The 24,606-nt window shown below is 39.8% G+C and overlaps 1 long non-coding RNA gene across 1 annotated transcript; it reads left to right on the plus strand.

Annotated features, from left to right (window-relative positions):
• The first annotated feature begins 755 nt into the window (after positions 1 to 755).
• Positions 756 to 11,185, plus strand: LOC141518327 (uncharacterized). The gene is made up of 3 exons (XR_012477153.1): positions 756 to 1,677; positions 6,236 to 6,364; positions 10,258 to 11,185. It is a non-coding gene; the product is annotated as an uncharacterized LOC141518327 (long non-coding RNA).
• The last annotated feature ends 13,421 nt before the right edge of the window (positions 11,186 to 24,606 follow it).

Here is a 24,606-nt window from a genome sequence, read left to right on the forward strand (position 1 = left end):
CCCCCGGGGCCCCGGCCCGGTCGCGGCCCCCCCCCGCCCCCCCGCCGAGAGGGTCCCCCCGGCCCCGCCCGCCGGCCCGGCCTCCCGCTGCCTGCGCGCGCCGGGGCCCGGCCCGGCCTCGAACCCGCGGCCCCCGGAGCCCCGCGAGCCCCGCGGCGCCCACCGGGCTGCCCCGCTCTCCCCGAGGCGGCGGCCGCGGCGGCGGCGGAAGTCCCGCCCCCGGGGCGCCATTGGCCGCTAGAAGGCACGGGGCGTGGCCGGATCCCTCGGCGGGCGCGCTCATTGGGCGAGGCGCCTGCCGCTCACGAGAGGCCGGCTCCTTCCTGGACTCTGCGGGGACGGGTCCGAAGTAGAGAAAGTGCAAAGCCAGAGAGTTGGCGGCCGGGCCGGGAGACGCGGCCCGGGGCCGGCGGCGGCCGGGAGGCGGGCGGCCCGGAGGGCGGGGGGCGGTGCCGGGGAGGGCCGGGCCGCACGGGGGCACGGGCGGAGGGCACGGACAGGAGGACTCGGAAGGGCAGCTGGCATGGACGGAGAGCCGCAGGCACCGGCGAAACAGAGGGGGCAGACGGGGCGGACAAAGGGACGGCGGCAGCGGGCCAGGCGGGAGGCCAGGCGGGGGGCACAGAGAGGCAAGGGGGGAGCAGCAGGACAAACGGTGGGCGGACGCAGAGGGACAGACAGAGGGACGGGGGGAAAATAGAACGGGATAGACATAGAGACGCAGAAGGGCAGGTAGGGTAGACGGAGGGGCGAGAGGCAGCCCGGAGGGGACAGCAGATGGACAGTGGGACAGTCAGACAGCGAGGGACAGAGGGACACATGGGAGAGGGAGACATGGAGCATAAAGGGGGAGATGGAGATGCATAGAGGGACCTGGAGGAGTGCGATACATGGACCCTGACACAGATACATCCAGCGATGGAGGAATGGGCAGACGCAGGGACAGGGTGGATGGACAAAGGGACAGAGAGACCTCCACAAGAGATGAGGCCCCAGGAACAGAAGTTTGGATAAGGAACACACGGGGCAGAGAGGATGGAAACAGAGAGGTTACATGAAAGTGTGTAAATGGGGCCCGAGGGGATGGGCAGACAGAGGGGATGATGAGCATAGATAGACAGTGGGACACATGTGCTGATGAGACAAAAGGACAGGAGTTCCAGTGGTAGGCTCCAAAGGGTATCTGGGGAGACAGTGCTGTAGGGAAAGGAGAGACAAAAAGGCTTGTGAGATCATAGGGAAAGAATCACATGGAGGGACAAAATTGAATGTTTGGGAAGTGGAAGAAGTAGGGGTACTGACACGGTAGAAATAGAAAAAGATCCCAGGTTCTTAGGTTTAGTGAAGGAGGGAACCTCGGAGCTCACCTAGTCCAACCCTTTCATTTTACAGATGAGAAAGGTTAAGTGATTTGTCCACCATCACACTAGTAGTTAAGTGGGTGTATGAGTGGTTTTGGGGGAAGAATGAGACTTGAACTTGGCTTCTATCATTTTTTTAGGGCACCTAGATGGCGCAGTGCATAGAGCACTGGCCTTGGAGTCAGGAGGACAATCCAGCCTCAGACATTTGGGGCAAGTCACTTAAGTGATAGCTTCACTTCCAGCGAGACATCCCCAGTCATCCTGATCCATATCTGGCCACTTGGACCCAGATGGCTCTGGAGGAGAAAGTGAGGTTGGTGACTTAGCACAGCACCCCCACACTCAAATCCGATTCATGTGCTTGTCATGGCATCACCTCCCTGAGGTCATGGTCTTCTTCAAGAATGAAGGACAAAACAAAAACATTAAAATAAATAGTCGAGCAAAGATTAAACTCAAGGAAGGAATTAATGAAAATAGTCTCTGATAGCAGAAGAACATAGAAAAGTAGGGAGAGAGAAAGAGGGATAATCTTAGGAAGAAGGAGTAGAAAAAGATTTCTGTCCATCTCATACTTTGTTTCATTAAAATTATTAGGAATTTTGATAGTCAGGGGTGGCTAGGTGGCACAGTGGATAGAGCACCAGCCCTGGAGTCAGGAGTACCTGAGTTCAAATCTGGCCTCAGACACTTAATAATTCCCTAGCTGTGTGGCCTTGGGCAAGCCACTTGACCCCATTGCCTTGCAAAAACCTAAAAAAAAAAGAATATTGATAGCTTGGACTTATACTTTGCAAAATATTAACAGTGCTGTAACAAATATTCATTAAGTGCCACTTCTTGGGAGAACTGTAGTAAATGTTCCTTTGCTCACTTCAGTCTGAAATTTATTTATTTGAGAGGGGAGAGGGACTCCACCATGTATGCTTAAGGGGCTGCAGCAGTATACTCCCCCCACCAACTCTACCAGGAAGCAACTGTAGCCTATTTCCCATACCTCTTCCTGTCTTTCCAGTCTTCTTATCCTTTCCATGTACTCTAAAATCCAGCAACATTGTTGACTTTTTTGCTCTTCTTCACATGTGAAATTCCATCTGTCCTCAATTTGTTAGAACTATGATAAGCTACAAAGACAGAAAAGAACAGACCCTGCTCTAAATAAGTTTACATTCTGTGAGGAAAACATGTATACATATAAGTAAATGTGAAACATATAAAAAAAAAGAATATATATATAATTTTGGGGAGAAATTTGGAGAGTGGTCAAATAAGTAGAAAACCAGAAAGACCTCATGTAGAGGGTATACTTGAGTTGAGCTTTGAAGGAAGTTAGAGACTTTTAAGTGGTGAAGAAGATGGCATCTGGGTAGGATGACTTGTGAAGGGTCACAGAAGAGTCCAATTTTACCATCAATGATCTAAAAAGAGCACTAGTGGAGGGGTAGCTAGAGGGGGTGCAGTGGATAGAACACCTGCCCTGGAGTCAGGAGGACCTGGGTTCAAATCCTATCTCAGACACTTAATAATTACCTAGCTGTGTGGCCTTGGGCAAGTCATTTAACCCCACTGTCTTGCCAAAAAAAATGCACTAGTGGGGGCAGCTAGTTGGCATAGTGGATAGAGCACCTGGAGTCAGGAAGATCTGAGTTCAAATTTGCTCTCAGACACTTTATACTTGTTAGTTGTGTAACCTAGGACAAATCACTTAACCCCATTGCATCACAAAATCCAAAACAAACAAACAAAAAAAGATTACTGGTTTGAGTTTTCCTTCACCCAACCCAGAATCACAGAAAAAGGTAGTCAGAAGCTTCAGTTTATGATCTGAATGCAGATACCAGAAGGGAAAAAAGCCAGTATCAGGAACCCAGGAAATTGAGGTTGTGTTGTTTATCTAATTACTGAATTTAAAATTGTGGAATGGGTCATGTCTGAATCAGCTGAAGCTGATGTGAAAATAAAGGTCTGGGACAAAGTTTTGAGGGAAATGACACCTGTGGATAGTATATGCGACTTCGATAAAGATGCATGGAAGGACTTTGGGGAGAGGTCAGATAAGTAAGGAGAGAACCATGTCAAGAATACCTAGAGAGAAGAGAGTGATCAACCGTGTGAAGGGTTGCAGAGAGGTCAAGAAGGATTCATGACTGACTCTTTAAACTTCAGTAGCTCCCTATGACTTTTAAGATCAAACAAAACCATTTTGTCATTTAAAGCCCTTCAAGACTTTTGTTCATTTGTTTCAACTCTTCATGACGCCATTTGAGATTTTTTTTGGCAGAGATATTGGAGTGGGTTTTCCATTTTCTTCTCTAATTCATTTTACAGTTGAGGAAATTGAAGTAAACAGTATTAAATGACTTGCTCAGGATCATACATCTGATAAGAGTGAGACTGGCTTTGAATATCTGTCCCAGTCCTCTGTCTACCATTGCTCTACCTAATTGCCCCTAAGTAAATTAGAGGTACTCTTTGTTTGAAGTTTGATTTCTGTTCTTCCAATTTCAGGAAATAAATTTATTTCCAACAAGATCAGTGTGTTTTGCTTGGATAGTGAACATATTTAATTTTAAGGTATTTTTTTCTTCTCTTCTTTGAAATTGTCCTTTACTTCTATATATATGCATTCCCAATCAATTGTTCTTTGTTTTGTTTTGTTTTTTTGGTGAAACTTGCCATTTCAGGTTTAAGTTTTTCTATTCTCTCAATTATTTTTGCTGGATAGACCATAAATTCTACTTTCATAATTCTCATTTTTATTTTAGAACACTCAGGAACAATGTGTTCTGGTTCCTTGCTTCCTCCAATTCCACTGGGTCTTCTGTTTCATCAAGTGTTGGATAGTTTTCCATTTCCACTCATAACTTTGCTCTGTAATGTAAGAGGCCCCATACCAGAAGAAGTTCTGCTTCCACAGATACTGCCAAATAAGGAGCTGGTCAAAGTATGTTAAAGTTACAGATAAGCTTGTCCAGCTCTGTAAGATTAGCAGTCTGAGGCACTAGTTTGGGGGGAGTTAAAGGTCTTGGAAGGCCCAAACCAGCACCGATCAGTTTGGACCCATTGGTTCACGGTGCAGCCATGGTATTCTAAATTGCTACTTAATTAACTTCATATATTTATTAACTGATACACCAAGAACTGGTGTGTCCACCATTTTCAAAGATGGGATATATGATGAGGGAGAGGGAACATATCAAGGGGTACACGTAATGGGAGGGTAGAAAGGGTTGTAACCTGGAGGAGTCTGAATGAATCCTGACTCGGATAGGAGGAGGTGGGTTGAACTTACAATATATATAAGCTTATTCTTGCTTCTGTGTAGGTGTGGATACTCTTTGCAGAGTACCACATCTGCTTCTTGGGAGAACTATAATAAATGTTCCTTTGCTCACTTCAGTCTTAAATTTTATTTATTTGAGAGGGGAGAGGGACTCCACTAAATATGCAACTAGGGGAGCAAGGGGCTGCAGCAGTACATTCTCCCCAACTCTACCAGGAGGCAACTGTACCTCAGTTCTCATACCTCTCCCTGTCTTTCCAGTCTTCTTATCCATAACTTCCATGTACTCTAAAATCCAGCAACATTGTTGACCTTTTTGCTCTTCTTCACATGTAAAATTCCATCTGTCCTCAAGAACTCTAGAGTCCTAGACTGTCCTCAGTCTCCCTTCCTGTACTGTATTCCCATGCTAGGGTTTACTCTCTGAAGATTACCTTCTATCTACTTGTTGCTCATAGGGGTTTACCCCTTGCAAGAACATAGGCTCTTTGAAGGCAGGGACCATGTTTTTGCCTTTTCTTGTATCCCTGGTACTTAGCACAGTGCTCAGAATGTTTTAGGTTCTTAATAAATGCTTACTGACTGGCACAAAGTCTCTCCCAGCTCATAGCCCTATGAGCCTAAGAACTATAAGTAGACTCAGGTGAAGAAAAAATGGCTTGGCCACAGGGAATACAAAAGTATCTAGAAGAAATGAAACAATAGATTTAAAAAAAATGAAATTAAAAGTGAAATAAGAGATGTGGAGGAAAGAACTGAGAGGAGAATAACCCATAGCTTAACAACAACAGGTAGAAAAGAATGGAACAACAGAAGTCACTGACTCCTTGAGTCAATGAGAAATGTAGAACAAAAATCAAAAGATGGAAAACCTAGAAGAAAATATCTAATCTCAAAGACAATTGAATTGAAATCAAGTCGAGACAATATAAGAATTATTAGACTCCCTGAAAAAATGACCAAAAAAAAAGGCTAGAAGCTGTATTTCAAGAAATCTTGAATTAAAATTGTTCAGATTTCCAGATTTCTTAGAACCTGCAGGCAAAACAAAATAATAAGAATTCACTTGTGGGGGTCCAGCCTTCGCGGGGTCCTTGGAACCTGACAGGAGGGATAGAGTCGGCGAAATGAGTCAACAAGGGGGTAAAGGTAGGAGCAGGTTGACTGACTGTCAGCTGCTTGGATTTATTTTTATAGTCTCAGAATCATGTATGTTTCAAGCAAGCAAGCTAAGATCATTTCCTTGGTTACAAAAGTGTACAATTTTCATCATCAATCATATAGTTCATATGGTTACAAGTTTTAATCATGTGATTACAAGTTTAATTAATAATCATATAGTTAATTGATTTCTTATCCCTACTCAGACCATGATGACCTTAACCTGTCTGTTACCTTATTTATTACTACATTGTATAATTGTTAATTCATTTAAAGTTATTAATTAAGCAATTCTTTTAATGGAAAGTTTTTTATATTTTTTGTGTAAGTAATGTTTTTTGATACACTTCCTTAACAATCTATAGTGAGGGTCTTTATGCTTGTCCACCCATCTGTTGACTCTTAAAATAACCAATTTTTCTTGCAGGCCTTGTTGGTAGAAACCACAGTTTCTGTGACTTTTTTATTCTTTCCCGTGAAACTAAGACTGCTGGAGTTCACATATCGGTCACCTGTACTATTTTCTCACCATCTTTTTCATATATTCCTCTGTAAGGTAAGGGGGGCAAAACTATTAATTTCCCTGGAATTCTATGTGACCCATCTTGTATCTGTTTTCTCTGTATATATTCTGACATCTCCTTGGAATTCCCAGTGTTGGGTTTTCCAGAGATTTCATAATGTTGAAGCCTTTTGTATGCCTCAGGGAGAGGCAGTCCTGTTAAATTTGGACAGAGTTTACAATCTGTTTTATTCAAGGAATTTTTCTGAAATCCTTCCTTTATAGTCATTCCACTATTAGGGTGAGTAAATATTGCAATCAATAATAAACCTATAAATATTGGTATGCATGAAATCCCTATATATATTGAAGAAGGAAATGTTGTTCCATCAGGCAGTGTGACTGCCTTGAGTCTTCTTGCTGTGATTATGTCAAACAGCTTAGAGACCCTGGTTCCCAACATTCACTAATTGTCTCCTAATGAAAACTCTTAGAAATGTCATATTCCCCAAATCCAGGATTTCTAGATAAAAGAAAAATTGTTGCAGCAGATAGAAAGTTTTAGTTCCAAAGAACCATAGTTAGGATTACTTGGAAGTTACTACAATTAAATTTATTAAGCATCTACCATATGCTAGACACTACTAAGTACTGGAAATACAAAAAGACAAAAGACAATCTTTGCCCTCAAGAAGCTCACAATCTAAAAGGTAGAAAATAAATTTAAATTAAAAATCAGATAAATTAAAGGAGAAAACATCTCAGAATATGATGCTAAAAAGATTTCTTTTGAAGCACGTTTTGTATAAAGAAAAGAAAATAGGCCAGTTAGACTGGAATAATTTTAGGAGAGTAATGTTTAATAAGCCTGGTAATGTTTCCTGCAGCCACATTATAAAGGATTTTGAATACCAAAATAGGAAATTTATTTTACTTCAAGCAAATGGGAGCCTCCCTTTTTTTGGTGGAGGAGTGGCATAGTTAGAACTCCACTTGGTGAGTGGACTCTTATGTGAAAGATAGAAAGGATAAAGGGGAGACTAATTGAGAAGGTATTATAAGTTATTCAGGTGAGAAGTGATAAGGACTAGAGTTTTGGCCTTGTGAATAGGGGAGGGATGAATGCTAGGGATGTTGTGAAAGTAGAATCAACAAGATGGGAGTGTGGAAAAGGTGTTAAAGATGACTTCAAAGCTGTTAACCTGGGTTACTGAAAGGATTGTGAATGTCATTGAAAGAAATAGAGAAGTTAGGCAGAAAAGTGATTTTGGGGAAAACATAAGTTCTATTTTGGACATGTTAAGTTTGAGATGCCTATTGGTGTATAGAAGTAAATGTCCAGGAAGCAACTGGTGCTATGGGTCTGCAGGTCAGGAGATAGACCAAGACTGGTTCAATAGACCTCAGAGTCATCTATATAGAGATAAAAATGAAAATATGGGAACCAATGAGAACACCAAGAAAGAGAAGATTAGAACATAGATTCTTTTTTAAAACATATAACAAGTTTTAAAAATTGAACATGGTAAGCTTTGCTCTACATTCAGAATCCATGGGTTTTTCTCTCTCATGTAGATGGCATTTTCTATCACAAGTCTTTTAGGATTGTTCTTGATCATTTATACTGAGAGAAACTGTGCCTATCATTTTGATCACCTCACAATGTGGTTATTAATGTATGCAATGTTCTCCTGATTCTAGAATCAGTTCAAGCAAGTCTTTTTAGCTTTCCTGAAGAATGACCTAGAACAGGGATTCTTAATTTTTCTGTGTCATGGACCTATTTGGCAGTTTGATGAAGCCTTAAGAAACCCTTTTCAGAATATTGTTTTGTTTAAATTCATAATTAAAAAGATGAAAACAAGTACTCATTAAGTTCCTACTATGTGACAGGCATGCTTTATAAATTCTTAATTTGATCAGCCTCAGTAAGTAGGTGCTATTATTATTATCTCCATTTTACATGACTTGCCCAAGGTCATATAGCTACTAAGTTTCTGAAGCCAGATCTAAACTCAAGACTTCCTAACTTCAAGTCCAGCACTTTATCTACAGGAACCCAGCAGGAAACATTAAATTTCTGTTAGAGCAAGCATCTTTAACCTGGGATTTCTTTCTTTCTTTTTTTTAAGGTTTTTGCAAGGCAAATGGGGTTAAGTGGCTTGCCCAAGGCCATACAGCTAGGTAATTATTAAGTGTCTGAGGTTGGATTTGAACTCAGGTACTCCTGACTCCAGGGCTGGTGCTCTATCCACTGTGCCACCTAGCTGCCTCCTAACCCGGGATTTCTGAATAGATTTTTAAGGAGTCCATGAACTTAGAACTTTTAATACTTTGATCAACTTGGTTTCATTGTAATTAGATTTTTTTGTAATCATATACATTTAAAAACATTATTTGGAGGAGTCTATAGGATTTATCAGATTGCCAAAAGGGTTCTTGGCACAAAAAAAGTTAAGAACTCCTGAGTTAGTTTTTACTTGTCACTGGGAGGAAATAAAATATTACTAAAGCAAGCAAACAAACAAAAAGAACCCCTGAGTTAGGCATTAGTAAAAATATAGACTTTTTTCCCTATCCAAGGTTAAGAACCCCTCATGTAGAAACTATAAAGAGAACCCAATCCAAAGCTTTGGATTTCACCCATAGTTAGTTAGAGGATGGACATGAATGATAAAGAAGGCTAAGTAGGAGTGGTCAGACTGGAAGAAGGAGAAAAAGAAGAGAGTTAAATTTCAGGTAGAGGACAATATTCTATTTGAAAGAATAGTCAAAGGCTGCAAAAACAAATGGAGGCTAAACAAAAGTTATTGAATTGAACAATTAAGAGATCATTGGGAACTTTGGACAGAACAGTTGGATGATGAGGCCAAAAATTAGTTTCTAAGAACTTGAGGAGTGAGAGGAAATAGTGTGTAGACTAGAATACAGTGTAGTAGTATCGTTATCTGTACTGTTGGAGTTGTTAATTTATCCAACCATTTTGAAGAACAATTTGAAACTATGACCAAAGGGCAAACTGTGCATTCTTTTTGATTCACCAATACCACTACTAAGTCTGCATCCTAAAGAGATTAAAAAAAGAAGGGACTAGGACCTATTTATAGCAAAATATTTATAGCAGCCTTTTCTGTGGTAACAAAGAATTGGAAATTGAGGGGATAACCATCAATTGGGGAATGCTGGTTATGGTATACAAAAATAATGGAATACTATTGTGTTATAAAAATTATAAGCAGAAGATGGATTTCAGAAATACATGGAAAGACTTAGATGCACTAATGTAAAGTGAAGTGAACAGAACCAGGAGAATACTAAACATAGTAATAGTAATATTGTACAATGATCATCTATGAAAGACTTAACTCTTCTCAGCAATTTAGTGATCCAAGACAGTTCCAAAGATAAAAAATTCTATCCATATCCAGAGAAAGGATTGATGGAATTCAAAGTTCAAAGTATACTATTTTTTCACTTTATTTTTTCATTTTTTTCTTTTGATCTGTTTCTTTTTTCATAACATGACTAATAGGCTAATATGTTTTACATATTAGCACATATATAATATTTATCAAATTGCTTATTGCCTTAGGGAGGAGGTAGTGAGGGAGGAAAGGAAAAAATTGGAATTCAAAAATTTTTTTAAATAAATGTTATTGATTATACCTGTATAACCTATACCAGATTACTCACTGGGGAGAAAGGAAGGAAAGGAAGGAGAAAAATGTGGATCTCAAAATCTTATAAAAATATATGTTGGAAATTATTTTTACCTGAAAAAAGTAAAAAGTAAAAATTGGAAAAAAGTAAAAATAAAAATGAATGTTAAAAATTGTTTTATAATAAAACTTTAAAAAATAAATATCCTTCATAAATATCTGTCAAAGCCTCCACAAGTAGAGTCTACATGCCTATTCCTGTTATGCAATGTTAACTTGCCTTTCCAGCTTTACCACACATGACTCCCTTCATGGATTCTACATTCCAGCCAAACTGGACTCCCCACTAGCCTTCATCTCCATCTTGCCTTCTCCAGTGTCTGGGACTTCTACTCTCAAATCGTCATGTTTGGGATGGGATCCCAACTGCACCCCAAATCTCTATCTGTTGTAATCCCTCCTTCCTTCAGGGTTCAAGTCATGTTTCAACTAGTAGAATAGATTTAGAATTTGAGAGCCTGGGTTTCAATTGTGATTCAGTTACTCTTCATCTTAATGGTTCTGGGTAAGTCATTTTACCTTTGGCCTCAGTTCCTCATCCTCATCTTTAAATGAAAGAATTCAATTCAGTAAATATCTATTAATCACCACTATGGAGAGGCATTTTGCTGGGCTCCTAAGGTTCTCAAGTGGCTCTGTGATTTTTCTGATGTAGATATTTAGTCCATCTGATGTTGATCGCAACCTATTCAAACCTGCCCATCCTATATGACTCATGTCAATGTGCTCCCAGAGTTTGCCATTGCTACTCCCTCCCCTACTTCAACAAACTCTTTTGGTCTTTTGTTTTATGCCTCAATAGATATTATTGGTCAGAAAGTTATTGAATAAGATTATCTCTGTTAGATATTGTTCCAAAGTATCTTGTATAATTTTGATATACATATGGCATATATTTGAAGATAGGTCACCTTTAGGTTGGAGTTTTTGTTCTATAAAATGAAAAAAACTATTAAAATGATAAAAACCCCAATAAACATTATGGAATCTTGTATTCTCTCCATCTTTGGGTCTACTTGTGATGATAAAGATATGGAATTTTGCTATCAAAAGCCTGGATGTTCTCTATTAATATCTTCATCAAGGATATCTTTGATGTGTGTGTGTGTGTAGATTATTCTCATAAAATTTTTATATCATGCTTATATCATGTTTTTCCCAGTAGCCTTTCATGCAATTAATAAAGGTTGAGATTTTATGCCTTTGATATCTCTCCCTCTTATAATTGAGTCTACACATAATTGATCACAACTCTGTCATCCTGCCCTGAGAATAAAAAAAAACAGAAACAAGAAATAGTCATAAACGTATGGAAAAGTGTTAATTTTCTTAACTATGTATCAGGCACTATGCATGGAAGTTGCTGGTGGTGCGATTCAAAGCTCACTGGGCCTGGAGTTAGAAAGATTTGAATTAAAATTAAGCCACAGACTTGTCCTAGTTGTGTGATCCTGGACAAGTCAGTTAATCTTTGTTTGCCTTGGTTTCCTCATTTGTAAAATAGGGATAATGATAACATCTTTCTCAGAGATAATATTTTTAAAATGTGCTTAGCATAGTATACATATATATATATATATATATATATATATATATATATATATATATATAACATTGTAGGTACACATAAATGCTTACTCCTTTTGCCTTCCCCCCAAATACCAAGCATATAAAATAAAAGCTAGACAGTCCTTGTCCTCAAGACTATATTTCTTATATTCCATTAGGGACAGGCATATAAGGGAGGGATTGGTAATATGAGAAGAGCGTTTGGTCTGGGAAGTCACAAGTTAGATGGGTGGAGCCACAGAGGAACCCGCTGAAGATTGACATGTTTGATAGGACTAATAATCACCAACATTTTCCCCCCATCCCTAACATGGAGTGCCCCAGGTCCCTGCTCTCTGATCAGGATTACCTTGCCTGGCTTAAAAGGAAACAAACCATACCTTATACTTGATGCAGTGTTCTGGTTAACTAAGGATGTAAAAAAATTCCAGTAATGTGGAATCTAGGCACCTTGGACATGGTAAATTTCTGAAGACCATGCTATCATGCCTTTCACTATTTTCTGCTTTAATTATCAGATGTATTTCCATATGGATTCAAGGGGGCTAGGTCCAGGGGGGTCAAGAGGCCCTTTGTAGGGCAAAGTAAATCTTTTGTTTACTGTTTAGTGACTAGTGAGTGTCTCATTTCCTTCTGAAGGTGAACCTGAAAGAAGAGAATGTTGGTGTTAAAGCTATCTCCAACACCATGTCCTTTAGTGAAGCAATAGAAATACTGATTTGATTAAGGTTTCCAGAGTTTTGGAGGTAGACTGACATGGCTTTTCTAGTCAGCAGCAGAGTTGATTTTTTTATTATTGCTTCCACACCAAGAATAAGAGGGGATATGGTACATACCAAGATAGAAGAAGAAGATGGCCAGGTCCAATGTGATTGGGACTGAGGCTGGCTAAGGGTAGTAGGGTCTCCACTCAGAACAATACAGTTCAAGGGTGGGAGTTCTAAATCAGGTGACTTAGCAACTGAAGGATAAAGTTTGGAGGTCCTTGTAAGAGTTTTTGCTTTAGTTTCTGATCTCTTCAATACAACTTTCAATCAGCTCCCAACATTTTCTTAATGCATTGATCTTACTTGATTAACTATAGTCAAAAATGTTAAATGACTCACTCTTACTCATAGGTTAAGATATGAAAAGAGGGAAATAAATAAAAGATAAATTGTGGAAGGGGAGAAAAGTTGCTGGGTGGTACAGTGATTAGAGTCTAAGCCTGGAATCAGGAAGGCTCCTTAAAACTACTCCAGTGTCTTTGCCAGAAAAACCCGAAATGAGGTCAGAAAGAGTCAGACTGAAAAAAAAATGACTAAACTACAAAAGAAAAAAGAAACAAACAGGGAAATCAGGAAGAGATTCAATTAAGAAATTGCATCTGAGTAGAGCCTTGAAAGAAACTCAGAGTAAAGAGGAAGTTGAGGAGAGGATAGGCAGAATAGGAAGGAGATAGGATGACAGGCTTGGGAATGACAAGTAGGCCAATTTGCCTGAAATGATGTGAATTGAGTCTTGAAAGGTAATTTACAGCCCATTGTGAAGGATTTTCGATGCCAGGCTGAAGAATTTGTAGTTTATACCAGATATAGAGCTGAAGATTTTTGAGCAGGAGAGTTGACATGGTCAGACTTATTCTTTAGGAAGATTATTTTTACAGCTGTGTAGAGGATGGATGAAATGGGATGTATTTAGAAGCAAGGAGAACCATTAGGAAGCTGTTACAATAGTCCAGGTGAGTGGTAACAAGGGCCTATGTGAGTGGAGAGAAGGGAACAAATGTGAGGTGTTTTTCTGTCATAAAGTCTGCCTTCATCTCAGCTGGAAGTGATCTCCCCAAATTCCTCCTAGCCCTTTGCTTGGACCTCTCTTTGGTTATTTAATTGAGGGTCTTTACCCTTTATTACATTATAAGCTACTTTACAGCAAAGATAATATTTAATCTTTGTATTCCAGGTTATAGTGATAGTATCTTGCACACAGTAGGGTTTAATCAATGTCTGTTGAAATGACATGAGTAAATGTTTCATTTGTAGAAATCTTGCCTCCTTAGTGAGTTTGTAAACTTCAGGAAAAAAAAAAAACTTAGAAGCAATCAGAGATAAGTGATTTGCCCACAGTCACACAGCTGGTAAATGTCAGAGGGCAGATTTGAACTCCAGTCCTCCAGACTCCAGGGCCAGTGCTCTAGCTGAAGTTTTAGAAGTGCAAAAGATACAGAGACAAATGTGAAAAAGTGCCTGCCCTCAAGGAGCTTACCATCTATCTGGGAAGATGTGGATAATGACACACACCATTTGGATAAATAAATTCAGGGTAAAATCTTTTAGAGGAGGATGCTAGGAGCTGAGAAAAAATACTTGAATTGAGCCTCAAGAATGGTAAGATTAGGGGGACAGAACTCTACTTCTAGAACACCAGAGACAATAGGAAAGCTTATCATTGCTAGCATTTATATAGTGCTTTAAAGTTTGCAAAGCCTTTTACACATTATCTCATTTGATCCTTATGTCATCTCTGGGAGGTAGGGGCTATTACCTTCATTTTACAGATGAGGGAACTGAGGCAGATAAAGGTTAAGTGACTTGTCCAGGGTCACATAGCTAGTCTAGTCTGAAAACAAGTTTGAATTTTTGTCTTCCTGACTCCAAGTCTGGTACTTTATCCATTGAGTAACCTATCTGCCTCATTAGAATATAAAATGATAATAACAGTAATAGCTGTTATTTAAATATTATTTTATAGTTATAATGGACAACTAAGTGGCTTATTGGATAGAGAATTTAAGGCAGGAAGACTCATCTTGTTGAGTTCAAAACTGGCTTCAGATCCTTAGTACTTATCTAGGAAGTCATTTAACCCTATTTACCTTGGTTTCTTCGTCTGTAAATGATATGGGGGAAAAAATGACAAACCACTCCAATATTTTTGCCAAGGAAACCCCAAATAGGATCACTGAGAGTCAGAGATGACTGAAAACAACTGAATCTTATCATTATGGTTATAAATTGCTTTATGTCCATTATATTATTGGTTCCTGTAATCATTTTCTAAGGTAGATCATTTTAGTGTTACTGTCATTTTTATGAGGTCAGATTTTAAAAACTATCCCTCGCAATGCTAGGCTGCTAGGTGAAGAGTTGGATAAAACACTGATTCTGGAGTCAGGAAGACCCAAATTCAAATATGACCTCAGACATTGACTCTTAGAAGCTGTGTGACCTTGGGCAAATAACTTAACCCTAATTGCTTTGCATCCAAGGCCATCTCCAGTTGTCCTGATTGATATCTGTTCACTAGACTCAGATTGCTCTGGAGGAAGAGGTCCATGACTTATCACAGCACCCCTTCACTCAAATTCAATTCACTTGCTTGTAATGGCATCGCTTCCCTGATGTCCTTTTGAGAGTGAAGGACAAATATATCAGCAGTAGTAGCAGGGCTGAAACTCTAGCGGGAATCTGCCAATTCCACATCCAGCTTTCTACTCTATCCCAACCCATGTAAATAAAAAGAAGCTCCAGCTTCCATTTCTTTTCTTTTTTATATAATTTTCTTTTTTTAGTTTTTTGCAAGGCAAATGGGGTTAAGTGGCTTGCCCAAGGCCACACAGCTAGGTAATTATTAAGTGTCTGAGACCAGATTTGAACCCAGGTACTCCTGACTCCAGGGCCGGTGCTTTATCCACTGTGCCACCTAGCTGCCACCTAGCCACCCCCTTCCATTTTTTTTTTCATCTAACCTCATATACTTTCCTTCTGAAGTCCAAGTCCTATTTTCCTCATTTTACAAATGAGGAATTTAAAGGCTTAAGAGCCTTTACTCACATGCCCAAGGTTATCCAGCTAGAAATGCCAGAACAAGGAGGTAACAATAGCTGAGGAGAGTTTTGGGGAAAGGTTGGGATAAATCTCCCAAGAACCTGCACAGGCATTTATAATGTACTTTAATGTTGGCCAAGTGCTTTACATACATTATTCACTCAAAAATGCTTCACTGACTCTATAACCCTTGCCCAGGCAAGTCTGCGGGCTTATTCCTATTCGGTGATATTTTCCACAGTCTCTCTCTAACAGACCTTTCCAGCCTTATCTCATATGACTCCCCTTCATGGAGTCTACCGCAGTCAAATTGGACTTCGCACTACCTTCATCCCTGTCCTGCCTACAACTACATCTGGGGCCTCTGTACTCAAATCATTTGACATGTCTAGGATGGGACCTCACTCCCATTTCCCACTCTCATCCGTCTGTTGAAATCTCACCTTTCCTTTTGAGGTCTGGGTCATATACCAACCGGTAGAATAGACTTAGCATTCTAGGACCTGGGTTCAAATTATGGTTCAGCTCTTTTTATTTTCATGGTCCTGAGCAAGTCATTGTACCTTTCCAGGTCTCAATTTGATTATCTGTTAAATGAAAGGATTCAATTCAGCAAATGTTTATTAAGCATCTATTACGTGTAAGCCACAGGAAACTGAAACATATCTGTGATCTCACTGATGTGGTTGTTCCTCTGATTACAACTATACAGGTCTGTGCATCTTTTATGACTTTTGTTCATGCCCTTTGGTTAGTTTGTCCCCTTCTCCCTGATGTCCAAACTTCTTTCTTTCCTCTCTTCCCCACTTGCAGATGCATCTCTTGGGTTCTGATTTTAGGCTCTGATTTCTTGGCAGAGGTGAATTTCAAAGTCCTGTGTCCATACAGAAAAAAAAAATCTCCCTTTGCTTCATCTTTTATACCTCTTTTAAATACAAAATTCACTTCCCCTGCTCTTTCTCCACGTGGTGAGAGATCAGTGACAGATCTCTCCCTTTTCCTTCTTGTTGTTGTTTGTCCTTTGTTCTCCAAGAGGACCAATGACATCATGGGGGTGATGTCTTGACTTGTACATGAATTGTTTTCTAAGTGAGGCAAAATTACACAAAGCACTCAGCCTTACACTCTCTTCCAAAATCATTGGAATCCCCCATTTCCAAGCAGCTCTGGGAACAGGTACTGACAAGTTTCATAGAAACTTGTTCTTTGAGTCTTCCCTAGAGGTGCTTCCTGTCCTGGGTCATTTTCATGGAGAGTGAGCCTGCCAGGACTTCACTGTAGGTGGGACCATTTCTCACTGGCTGTCTCCAGGCTTCAAGCCCCTTACCTACAGGAATTTCTAAGAAAAAAGACACAGATTTTCTAGAGAGACAGAAGTCAGTGGAGCTGTGAAGGGCAAGAAGAAAGTATGACCTGCTTGAAATATACTCCATAGTGTGGCAGGCACAATCTAACAGACTCCAGCTACCATCTATTAGAAATTGGCAACCACTTCAGGTGCTGAAAGGTCATTTTGGACATCATGGAAAGTATCCTGAGTTGGGAAACAGAGGTCTTGAGTTTGCTCCTAGTTGTATATATATGAGCCCTTGACCTAGTTCTAGTTCTTGATTTATTGTGACTGTGTCTCTGGTCCTCAGTTTTTTCATCTCTAATCAGATATAATAATCATACTTTTTATCTCACAGATTAGTCAAAAGAATCAAATGAGGCCATCTTCACAAAATGTTACATAAATATAAGCTCTAGTGAGGCAGTTTAGTGGGTAAACAGATCAAGTGTTTGTTAATTCTTTTGGTGGAGAAGTATGTTATGTTGAAAAATACATTTTTTGCAAGTTTTATTTGTTATTTAGTCATTTTTAGGTTCATTTGTAGGGTAGTTAGGACAAAACTAACAAACCACAACTGTAATTGATCTCTTGTAAATTCATATTTTGGTCCAAATTTGACCCAACATATTCAACACTGGAATGAAAGAAAAAAAATTTCATCATTAAAAAATCTTAAGGACTTAACAAGTTTCAGTCATTGGACTAAGGGTTAGGGGGAAACATACAAACTTGTGAGACAGTTTCTGACTTCAGGGCGCTAATATTCTCCAGGCTTTCTCCCAATATTCTACAGCAAATGTTTGCCTGTGGAGCTTCCAGTCCTCCCAAATCAACCATTTGAACCAGACACTATTTCTGGCTACAGCAGGCTCTTTGTCCAAGCACTATCCCTGCTTCCAGCTACACATTGCACACCAAGGTTGAATATCTATGGACAGTGATAATGATATTAACCTACCAGAGCCATTTGTCAAGGTATAGTACACTTCCACTCCACCTTTCACTCCTCATCCCAGAGATTCTGAGCATGCAACTGCCATTGTTCAAACTCTTCTTGCCTCCCTTCCCCAAAAATTCTTTTCTTTTTCTTTTAAAAATATTTTATTGGTATAATTTTTATATCACTTCTACTATCACTTTCTTTTCCATAGATCCATTCCTTGTAGTCTTCCTCCCCTCCCCCATACCCACCTCCCCCCCATAAAAAAGAAAGATAGAGGCAAAGAAGAGAAAAGACTAACCAGCATGTCATCTGAGAATGACATTTTGTGTTATGCCAGAGATCCCCTCTAGCTCTGACATGTTGTTCAATCTAAGAGAGTTGTCAGGACACCTTATTCAGATCTCAAATATGCAAATGAATCAATGATCTCATTGATTGGAATGTTTTCTACTCCATAATTCAAACTACACTCTATACATACCTGCCTATCTCATACCACTCTTTTCTATATCCTCCAAGAAGTTTCCCTTTGAGAGTCCACCTAAATTTGGAGGGTTTATTTTGTTTCTCTTGATATCATAAAGATACCTGTAAGAGCACCGGACCTGTTTGTTTACCATCTGACTATCCATCTTCTTTTCTGTAATAATCTTAAATCAGTGAACAGCCCCTAGCACTGGAGCTGTCCACCTGCCAAGTAGCATCTTCTCTTTTGTAATGAGCACCCTTCTCAAATCCAGGAATAGCGCCTAGCAGAAGGAAGTAATTCCCACTGCTTCCATCTCCCTAATGACTGCTTTAACTCCTGTTGTTTGAAGTCCTTCATTGGATATATAGTTTATAGGCTGTTCACACTCACCATGCCCGTCTTCATGGATCTCTGTGTGATACTGTGTTCTTGGTCTTCCTGCCATAGGAGAGTAAGTGGCAAAGAAGTGTTGGCTTTTTTTTTTTAAACATGGTCACTTTTCTTACCTACAGATTGGATTTAAGTGTGACTTGGAATCCATCTTAGATGTTCCTTCCCCCTCTTAGGTAGTCAAAACAAGGCAAAAGTAGTGTTCTAGTCTCAAGTGTCTTGACTCTAAATTAAGGGCACTTTTATTCCAGCCTTAGTCCTGGCAGAGATTATCTGTGTAGAATTTCTGACTTGAATAACAGTAACTTTTTTTTTGTTTTTAGGTTTTTGCAAGGCAATGGGGTTACATGGATTGCCCAAGGCCACACAGCTAGGTAATTATTAAGTGTCTGAGGCTAGATTTGAACTCAGGTACTCCTGACCACTGCACCACCTAGCCACCCCAAACAGTAACAGTAGAGTCTAAGAACACTCTTCTCTCTCTCTCTCTCTCTCTCTCTCTCTCTCTCTCTCTCTCTCTCTCTCTCACTCACTTTGGAGAAGCACCAGCTCAGATTTGTGATAAACCTTGTCTCCTTTTCCTTCATATTCCCATTGTAGCATTACCCCAAGGCTGACTTCAGGCAAAAGACTCTTGGATATGGGGTCATTAAAAAAATTACCCCTTTTAGTTCTCCATTGTCTGGAACCTCATACTTTCCTAAATATATTGTTTTATTTATTTATATTGGGTATAAAGGGGGGTAGATTAGGGTGAGAGGTGAAACCAACAGACTCTGACTATATTATGTTAAATAGATTCTGCATCTTAGGGTTGTATATAATCCTAGAAAACCCACCTGCAAAGGATATTAAAACATGGAAAACATAGACATCAGAACATCAGAGTTGGAGTTGAAAGAAACTTTAGAACATAGAATGTTAAAGTAGGAAGCATCTGGGGCTACTTCCTCAAGAGAAGTGACTTGCCATAGGAGTCTAGTCAGGAATAAAACTCTGGTGATTCTGAGGACAGCTAGTGGCACAGTGGATTGAGTTGGGCCTGCAGTCAGGAAGATCTGACTCCTATCTCAGACACTTACCAGGTATATGACCCTGGGTAAATCATTTAATGGCTTTCTGCCTCAGTTTCTATCACTTACCTCTCAGGGTTGTTGTGAGGATTAAATGAATAACGTGTAAAGCACTTAGCAAAATGTCTGTTACAAAATAGAAGTTTAATAAATACTTGTCCTAATTCCAGTAAATGCCTGTGCCTAAAAAGTACTTCAGAAATTCCATTTCTATTAGGCAGGAAAATAAATAAATGAATAAATGAATGAATGGATAGATAGATAGATAGATAGATAGATAGATAGATAAATATATGATGGATTGTCTTGCTACCTAGCTATGATTCTAGGCCCTCAGTTTTCACAGATTTTTTTTTAGACTTTAAGTTTTATTTTTCCAATCTTTTGCAAAGGTAGTTATAATATGTACAGTCATATTAAATATTTTCCATATTAGTTGTGTTGTGAAAGAGGAATTAGAACTGAGGGGTAAAAACATGAGAAATAAAGGAAAAACATAAAGTCTTAAAACGTGAACATATTTGTTTTTCTCTGCATTCAGATTTCATAGCTTTTTCTCTGTTTCACAGATATTTTTAAGATAGAGGGCACCTAGGTGGCACAGTGGATAGAACACTGGTCTTGCAGTCAGCAGGATGATAATTTGAGTTGGGCCTCAGACACTTGATACTAACTGTGTGACCTTAGGCGAGTCACTTAACCCTGATTGTCTAGCATCCAGGGTCATCTCAAGTTGTCCTGTTTCACATCTGGCTCCCCAACCCAGATGACCCTGGAGAAGAAAGTGAGGCTGGTGACTTAGCACAATACTCCTCACAAAATCCAGTTCATGTGCTTATCATGGCATCACCTCCTCTGATGTCATGGTCTTCTTTGAAAATGAAGGACAAACATCATCATCATTTAAGACAGAACTGGAAAAGCTCAGTGTTTTTATGGAGGAGCCCAAATCTAGTCTAGGCTCTTCCACCAGCTGGTTAGACAGTCTTGGGCAAATCCTTCTCAGTGAATCTCAGTTTCTTTTCCTTCAAATAGACCTAGTACCCAAACATCACTATATTGACAGATCAAAGAGGAAGAGGTACCATGTATCAATATGTTTAACATATGGAAAGAGCTGAAGAAATCTCATTCTAGGATCATAGACTTAGAGGTGGAAGGGACTATAAACATCAGCTAGTCCAACCCCCTCTCTTTACAGCTGAGGAAACTGAGGCCCTGAATATATTTTATTCAAAGTCTCACTGATAATAGGTAGCAGAGGCTAGATTCAAACCCAGGTCCTCTGACTCCAAACCCAGCATACATCCTCCATTTTCACAGTACCATGCTGCTCCCCTAAATTGAAGGTGCTACTATTCCTCCAATGAAGATCTGAGGTCGGAGTAGGGCAAGTTGATTGACCAGAACAATGTGAGCTGCCAAAGTGATGAGGGTATATGGGCTGGTCCTCCCCAAAAGGTCCTAAGCTGAGTTCACCACCCTCTGGTGGCTTCCTAAAGGCAACAATGTCCCATTGCTTCTGCTCACCCGCCTCCCACCTTAAGAGTCTTGGTATTAAAAAACAAACTGCACACCCTAAATGATACAAGTAGAAACTGTGGCTGACCTAACAGCACAGAGGATGACTGGACAAACATGTCAGGAGTCATCTGTATCTCTCAGATAGCACCAATGCTATCCTAGTATAAAACTGAACTAATTCGATGGCCTTCTAATGGATCTTCCCACCTTTGCTCTTTTGCCCTGCCAATCTCCCTTTCTTACTGCCATTAGAACAAGGTAGCTAGGCAGCAGACTGGATAGAATGCTTACTTGGAGTCAGGAATACCTAAGGTTTTATCTTGTCTCAGACACTCACTAGCTGTGCCATCCTGGGCAAGTCTCTTCATCTTTCTGTGCTTCAGTATTCTTGTTTGTAAAATGAGGGAGTTGGGCTTGATGGCCCATAGATCTCATCCTGCTCCAAACCTATAATTCTTATGCTGGACTATGCTGATAAATGTTTTATGAACAGTTCTTTCCCTTCTCCCTCCAAGTATGCAAGATGTGCTCTAAAGATTAATCTACATTTTTAACATTTCTATCACTTTCTTAAATCTTGACAACCAAAACCCCCATCTGTGATGTTTGCTGAATGTAAATGCTCACACTGAAAATTTAATAAACAGTTCTCCTATGCTGGTATGACCTGACTCTATCCCACCCTTGACCTTATGCATATATATGGCTATGTGACTTTTTTTGCTTAGAAATCTTCATTAGTGATTTACTTCACCCCTGGTTCACCTACTCTTCCTGGCCTTCACTGCTATCCACCCACTGCTCAAATACCTTCAATGACTCCTTGCTGACTGTAGGATAAAGTCCAACCTTCTTGGTCTGACTTTCAAGCTACAGTCTGACATTATTTTCCACTACTCCTCTGACTATACTGTGGCAGTCCCAAAATTCTTAAAGAATTTTGGCCCGAGTCTTTCTTGAAACAGTTTCTCTGCTCAAGGCATGTCCCTTTTTCTGAATTCTTCTATGCCTGATACTTTCCTTGTTAGAAACTTCCATGCCCTTGGCAGCCTTGTTAATTGGTGTCTCCCTGACTGTGCCATAAGAAGTGGGAAACCAATCAAATGCACCTGAGAACTTGCCTCTTCCTATAAAGCATCGTTTCTTCATCCATATAAATAGGCTGCATTGTTCCATGAGATAGGACCCAGGCCCTGCAGTACAACACAGGAGTAGTGAGAATCTATTAGTAAGCAGGTAGAGGGTGCTTCTCCCAGGATCTTCCATTCTCTTTATTCTTTCATTGCCTTACTTAAGTCTGGTGAGATGCTGTGCTGACTGAGTGGTAAATGAATCCGATCTCCTTTTCAGATATATCCTTGTTCTTCTGGTTAAGGGAATTAGGGCAGAATAGTTAATTGTGGGAAATGAGTGAATCACCCTGACTTCATCTTGTGACCTAATTCTGGAGCTAGCTCAATTCTCTTTCTATTCAATTGTTGGTCTAGTCCAACTTCTATCTTGTGAGAAAACTTTATTCAGTTGTGAAAATTGAGAGAAAATTATATATTTTTTGAACCTAACCTTGCATTTTGACTAGGAAATGAACCACCTCTACCTGCTGTTTAGAGACCTTTAAGCAAGGATCTAGGTTATGCTGACCAGAAACCCAGTCAGACTAAAGGTTGATGCAAGGAGTTTTCTCACAATAGTACATCTCAATCATCCCTTTTGCCTTCTCTGAAAACTGACCCTGTAATGATTCGTTAGTTTTTATTTCCACATTCCTTTAATTGTTTACAGACACTTAAGGGGAGAGGAACACTTCTTTTTTCTAAATTCTAAATTCCCCGAATTGCACCATTTCACTTTCATCTTGTAAATCTGCTCTTTCATCCAATTAGAAATCAGATTACCTAATGTATTGTTTTATTTAATTATTTAACCTTAATTAAGTTTTTTTCCTTTGGGGATTTTTGGTAGGGTATGGGGTTAAATGACTTGCCCAAGTACACACAGCTAGTAAGTCTCAAGTGTCTGAGGTCAAATTTAAACTCAAGTCCTCTTGCCTCCAGGACTGGTACTCTATCCACTATGCCACCGTGTTGCCCAAATAATTATTTTTAATATATAAAAATATGCTTTCCCCTGTATTCAGCCCTAAACTGAGGAGGTCTGGCCCCTATATGTTTGGCAGTAGCCATTCATTGCATAATAAGTTGATAGTCTCAAAAAATTAAACCTTTTTTCAAATTTTTTTATTCCCAACCCAGTAGCTGATGCACAGTAAGCATTAATAAATGCCTTTTATTCATTCATCTGGGCTTTTGCTTACGTATTCTATTCTTGATTTATTCCTGTGGATTACTGTGAAGACCTTCTTTTCATTTAGGGTCTAATCCAGGTGTCACTTTGCTTTTAAATCTTTCCTGATCCTCCCAGCAGAAATAATTTTCTCCTACCACAGAACTCTCACAGCACTTTGTACTTCTAAGGTCTTCTCATATTCTAATCTGTAAATGTCAACTTCATATATTAATCTGTAAATGGCATATCTTCCCTCCTACATTGAGAGTTTTTCCAGGACAAAGGTCAGAACTTTTTGATTGTCTTGACTGCCCCAGAGCCTACTAGAAGGCTTTGTGCAACTTTGGCTGTGCAAGCATTTGATATTTGACCTTGTTTGTTGAAGGAATTAATGAATGGGGACATGTTAAGGCGGGTTTTTCCCATGTTCAAATGACTTTTCACCAACATCGAAATCTAAAGCTCACCAATAAAATTTGTACACTACAGATAGGTAGCCAATATTTTACAGAAAGTATCAAAATTTGCACAATACTTTTTGTAGACTTTCAGGTTGGTTGTTTCCAAAGAGCTAGAAGGGGGAAAACAGTTGGAATAGTTTTACACTCAAGGGTTTAAAGTATACTCAGCTGGCAGTAGAGATACATGTAAAATTTGTACATCTTCTACTTCCTCCCTTAGGAGTTTGAAAAAATAAAGGTAACCATATTTATCCCTCTTTTGCCTTATGAATTTATGATCTTATTATCTATCTTAGGTTCTTTGTCCTTTTGGAAGAATAAGAGAATCCTATTTACTACAAACTGTAGCCACTGGCATTTCGCCTTTGAGAAAGGGTCTGAGTGACACTCTGGTTTGTGGTCAGTCAACTCAGTCCAATCCACAAGATTGTCTTTTCACAAGGTAGTTCGGTAGCTAGAAAAAGGAAGTTGTAGAAGATTGAAAGAACTGGCAGAGCCCAAACTAAGAGTTATGACACCTGGGGCAAATTCCATTGAAGTAAAAGAAGACAAGGATCCCAAGTCACCCCAAAGCTTGCATGCCCCCATCATGGGTATTTTACAAATTTCAGCACCATAAGCCAGGTGGTGGCAGGGAAGTCTGGCCTGGCCAATTGCAGTTGGACAAAGGTGTAAGAGAAGGCAAGCCCTGGCAGTGTGAGTAGGGAAGAGAGGCAGCAGCCC

This window comes from Macrotis lagotis, chromosome 1 (genome assembly GCF_037893015.1).
Source record: "Macrotis lagotis isolate mMagLag1 chromosome 1, bilby.v1.9.chrom.fasta, whole genome shotgun sequence".
NCBI classification, from domain to species: Eukaryota; Metazoa; Chordata; class Mammalia; order Peramelemorphia; family Peramelidae; genus Macrotis; species Macrotis lagotis.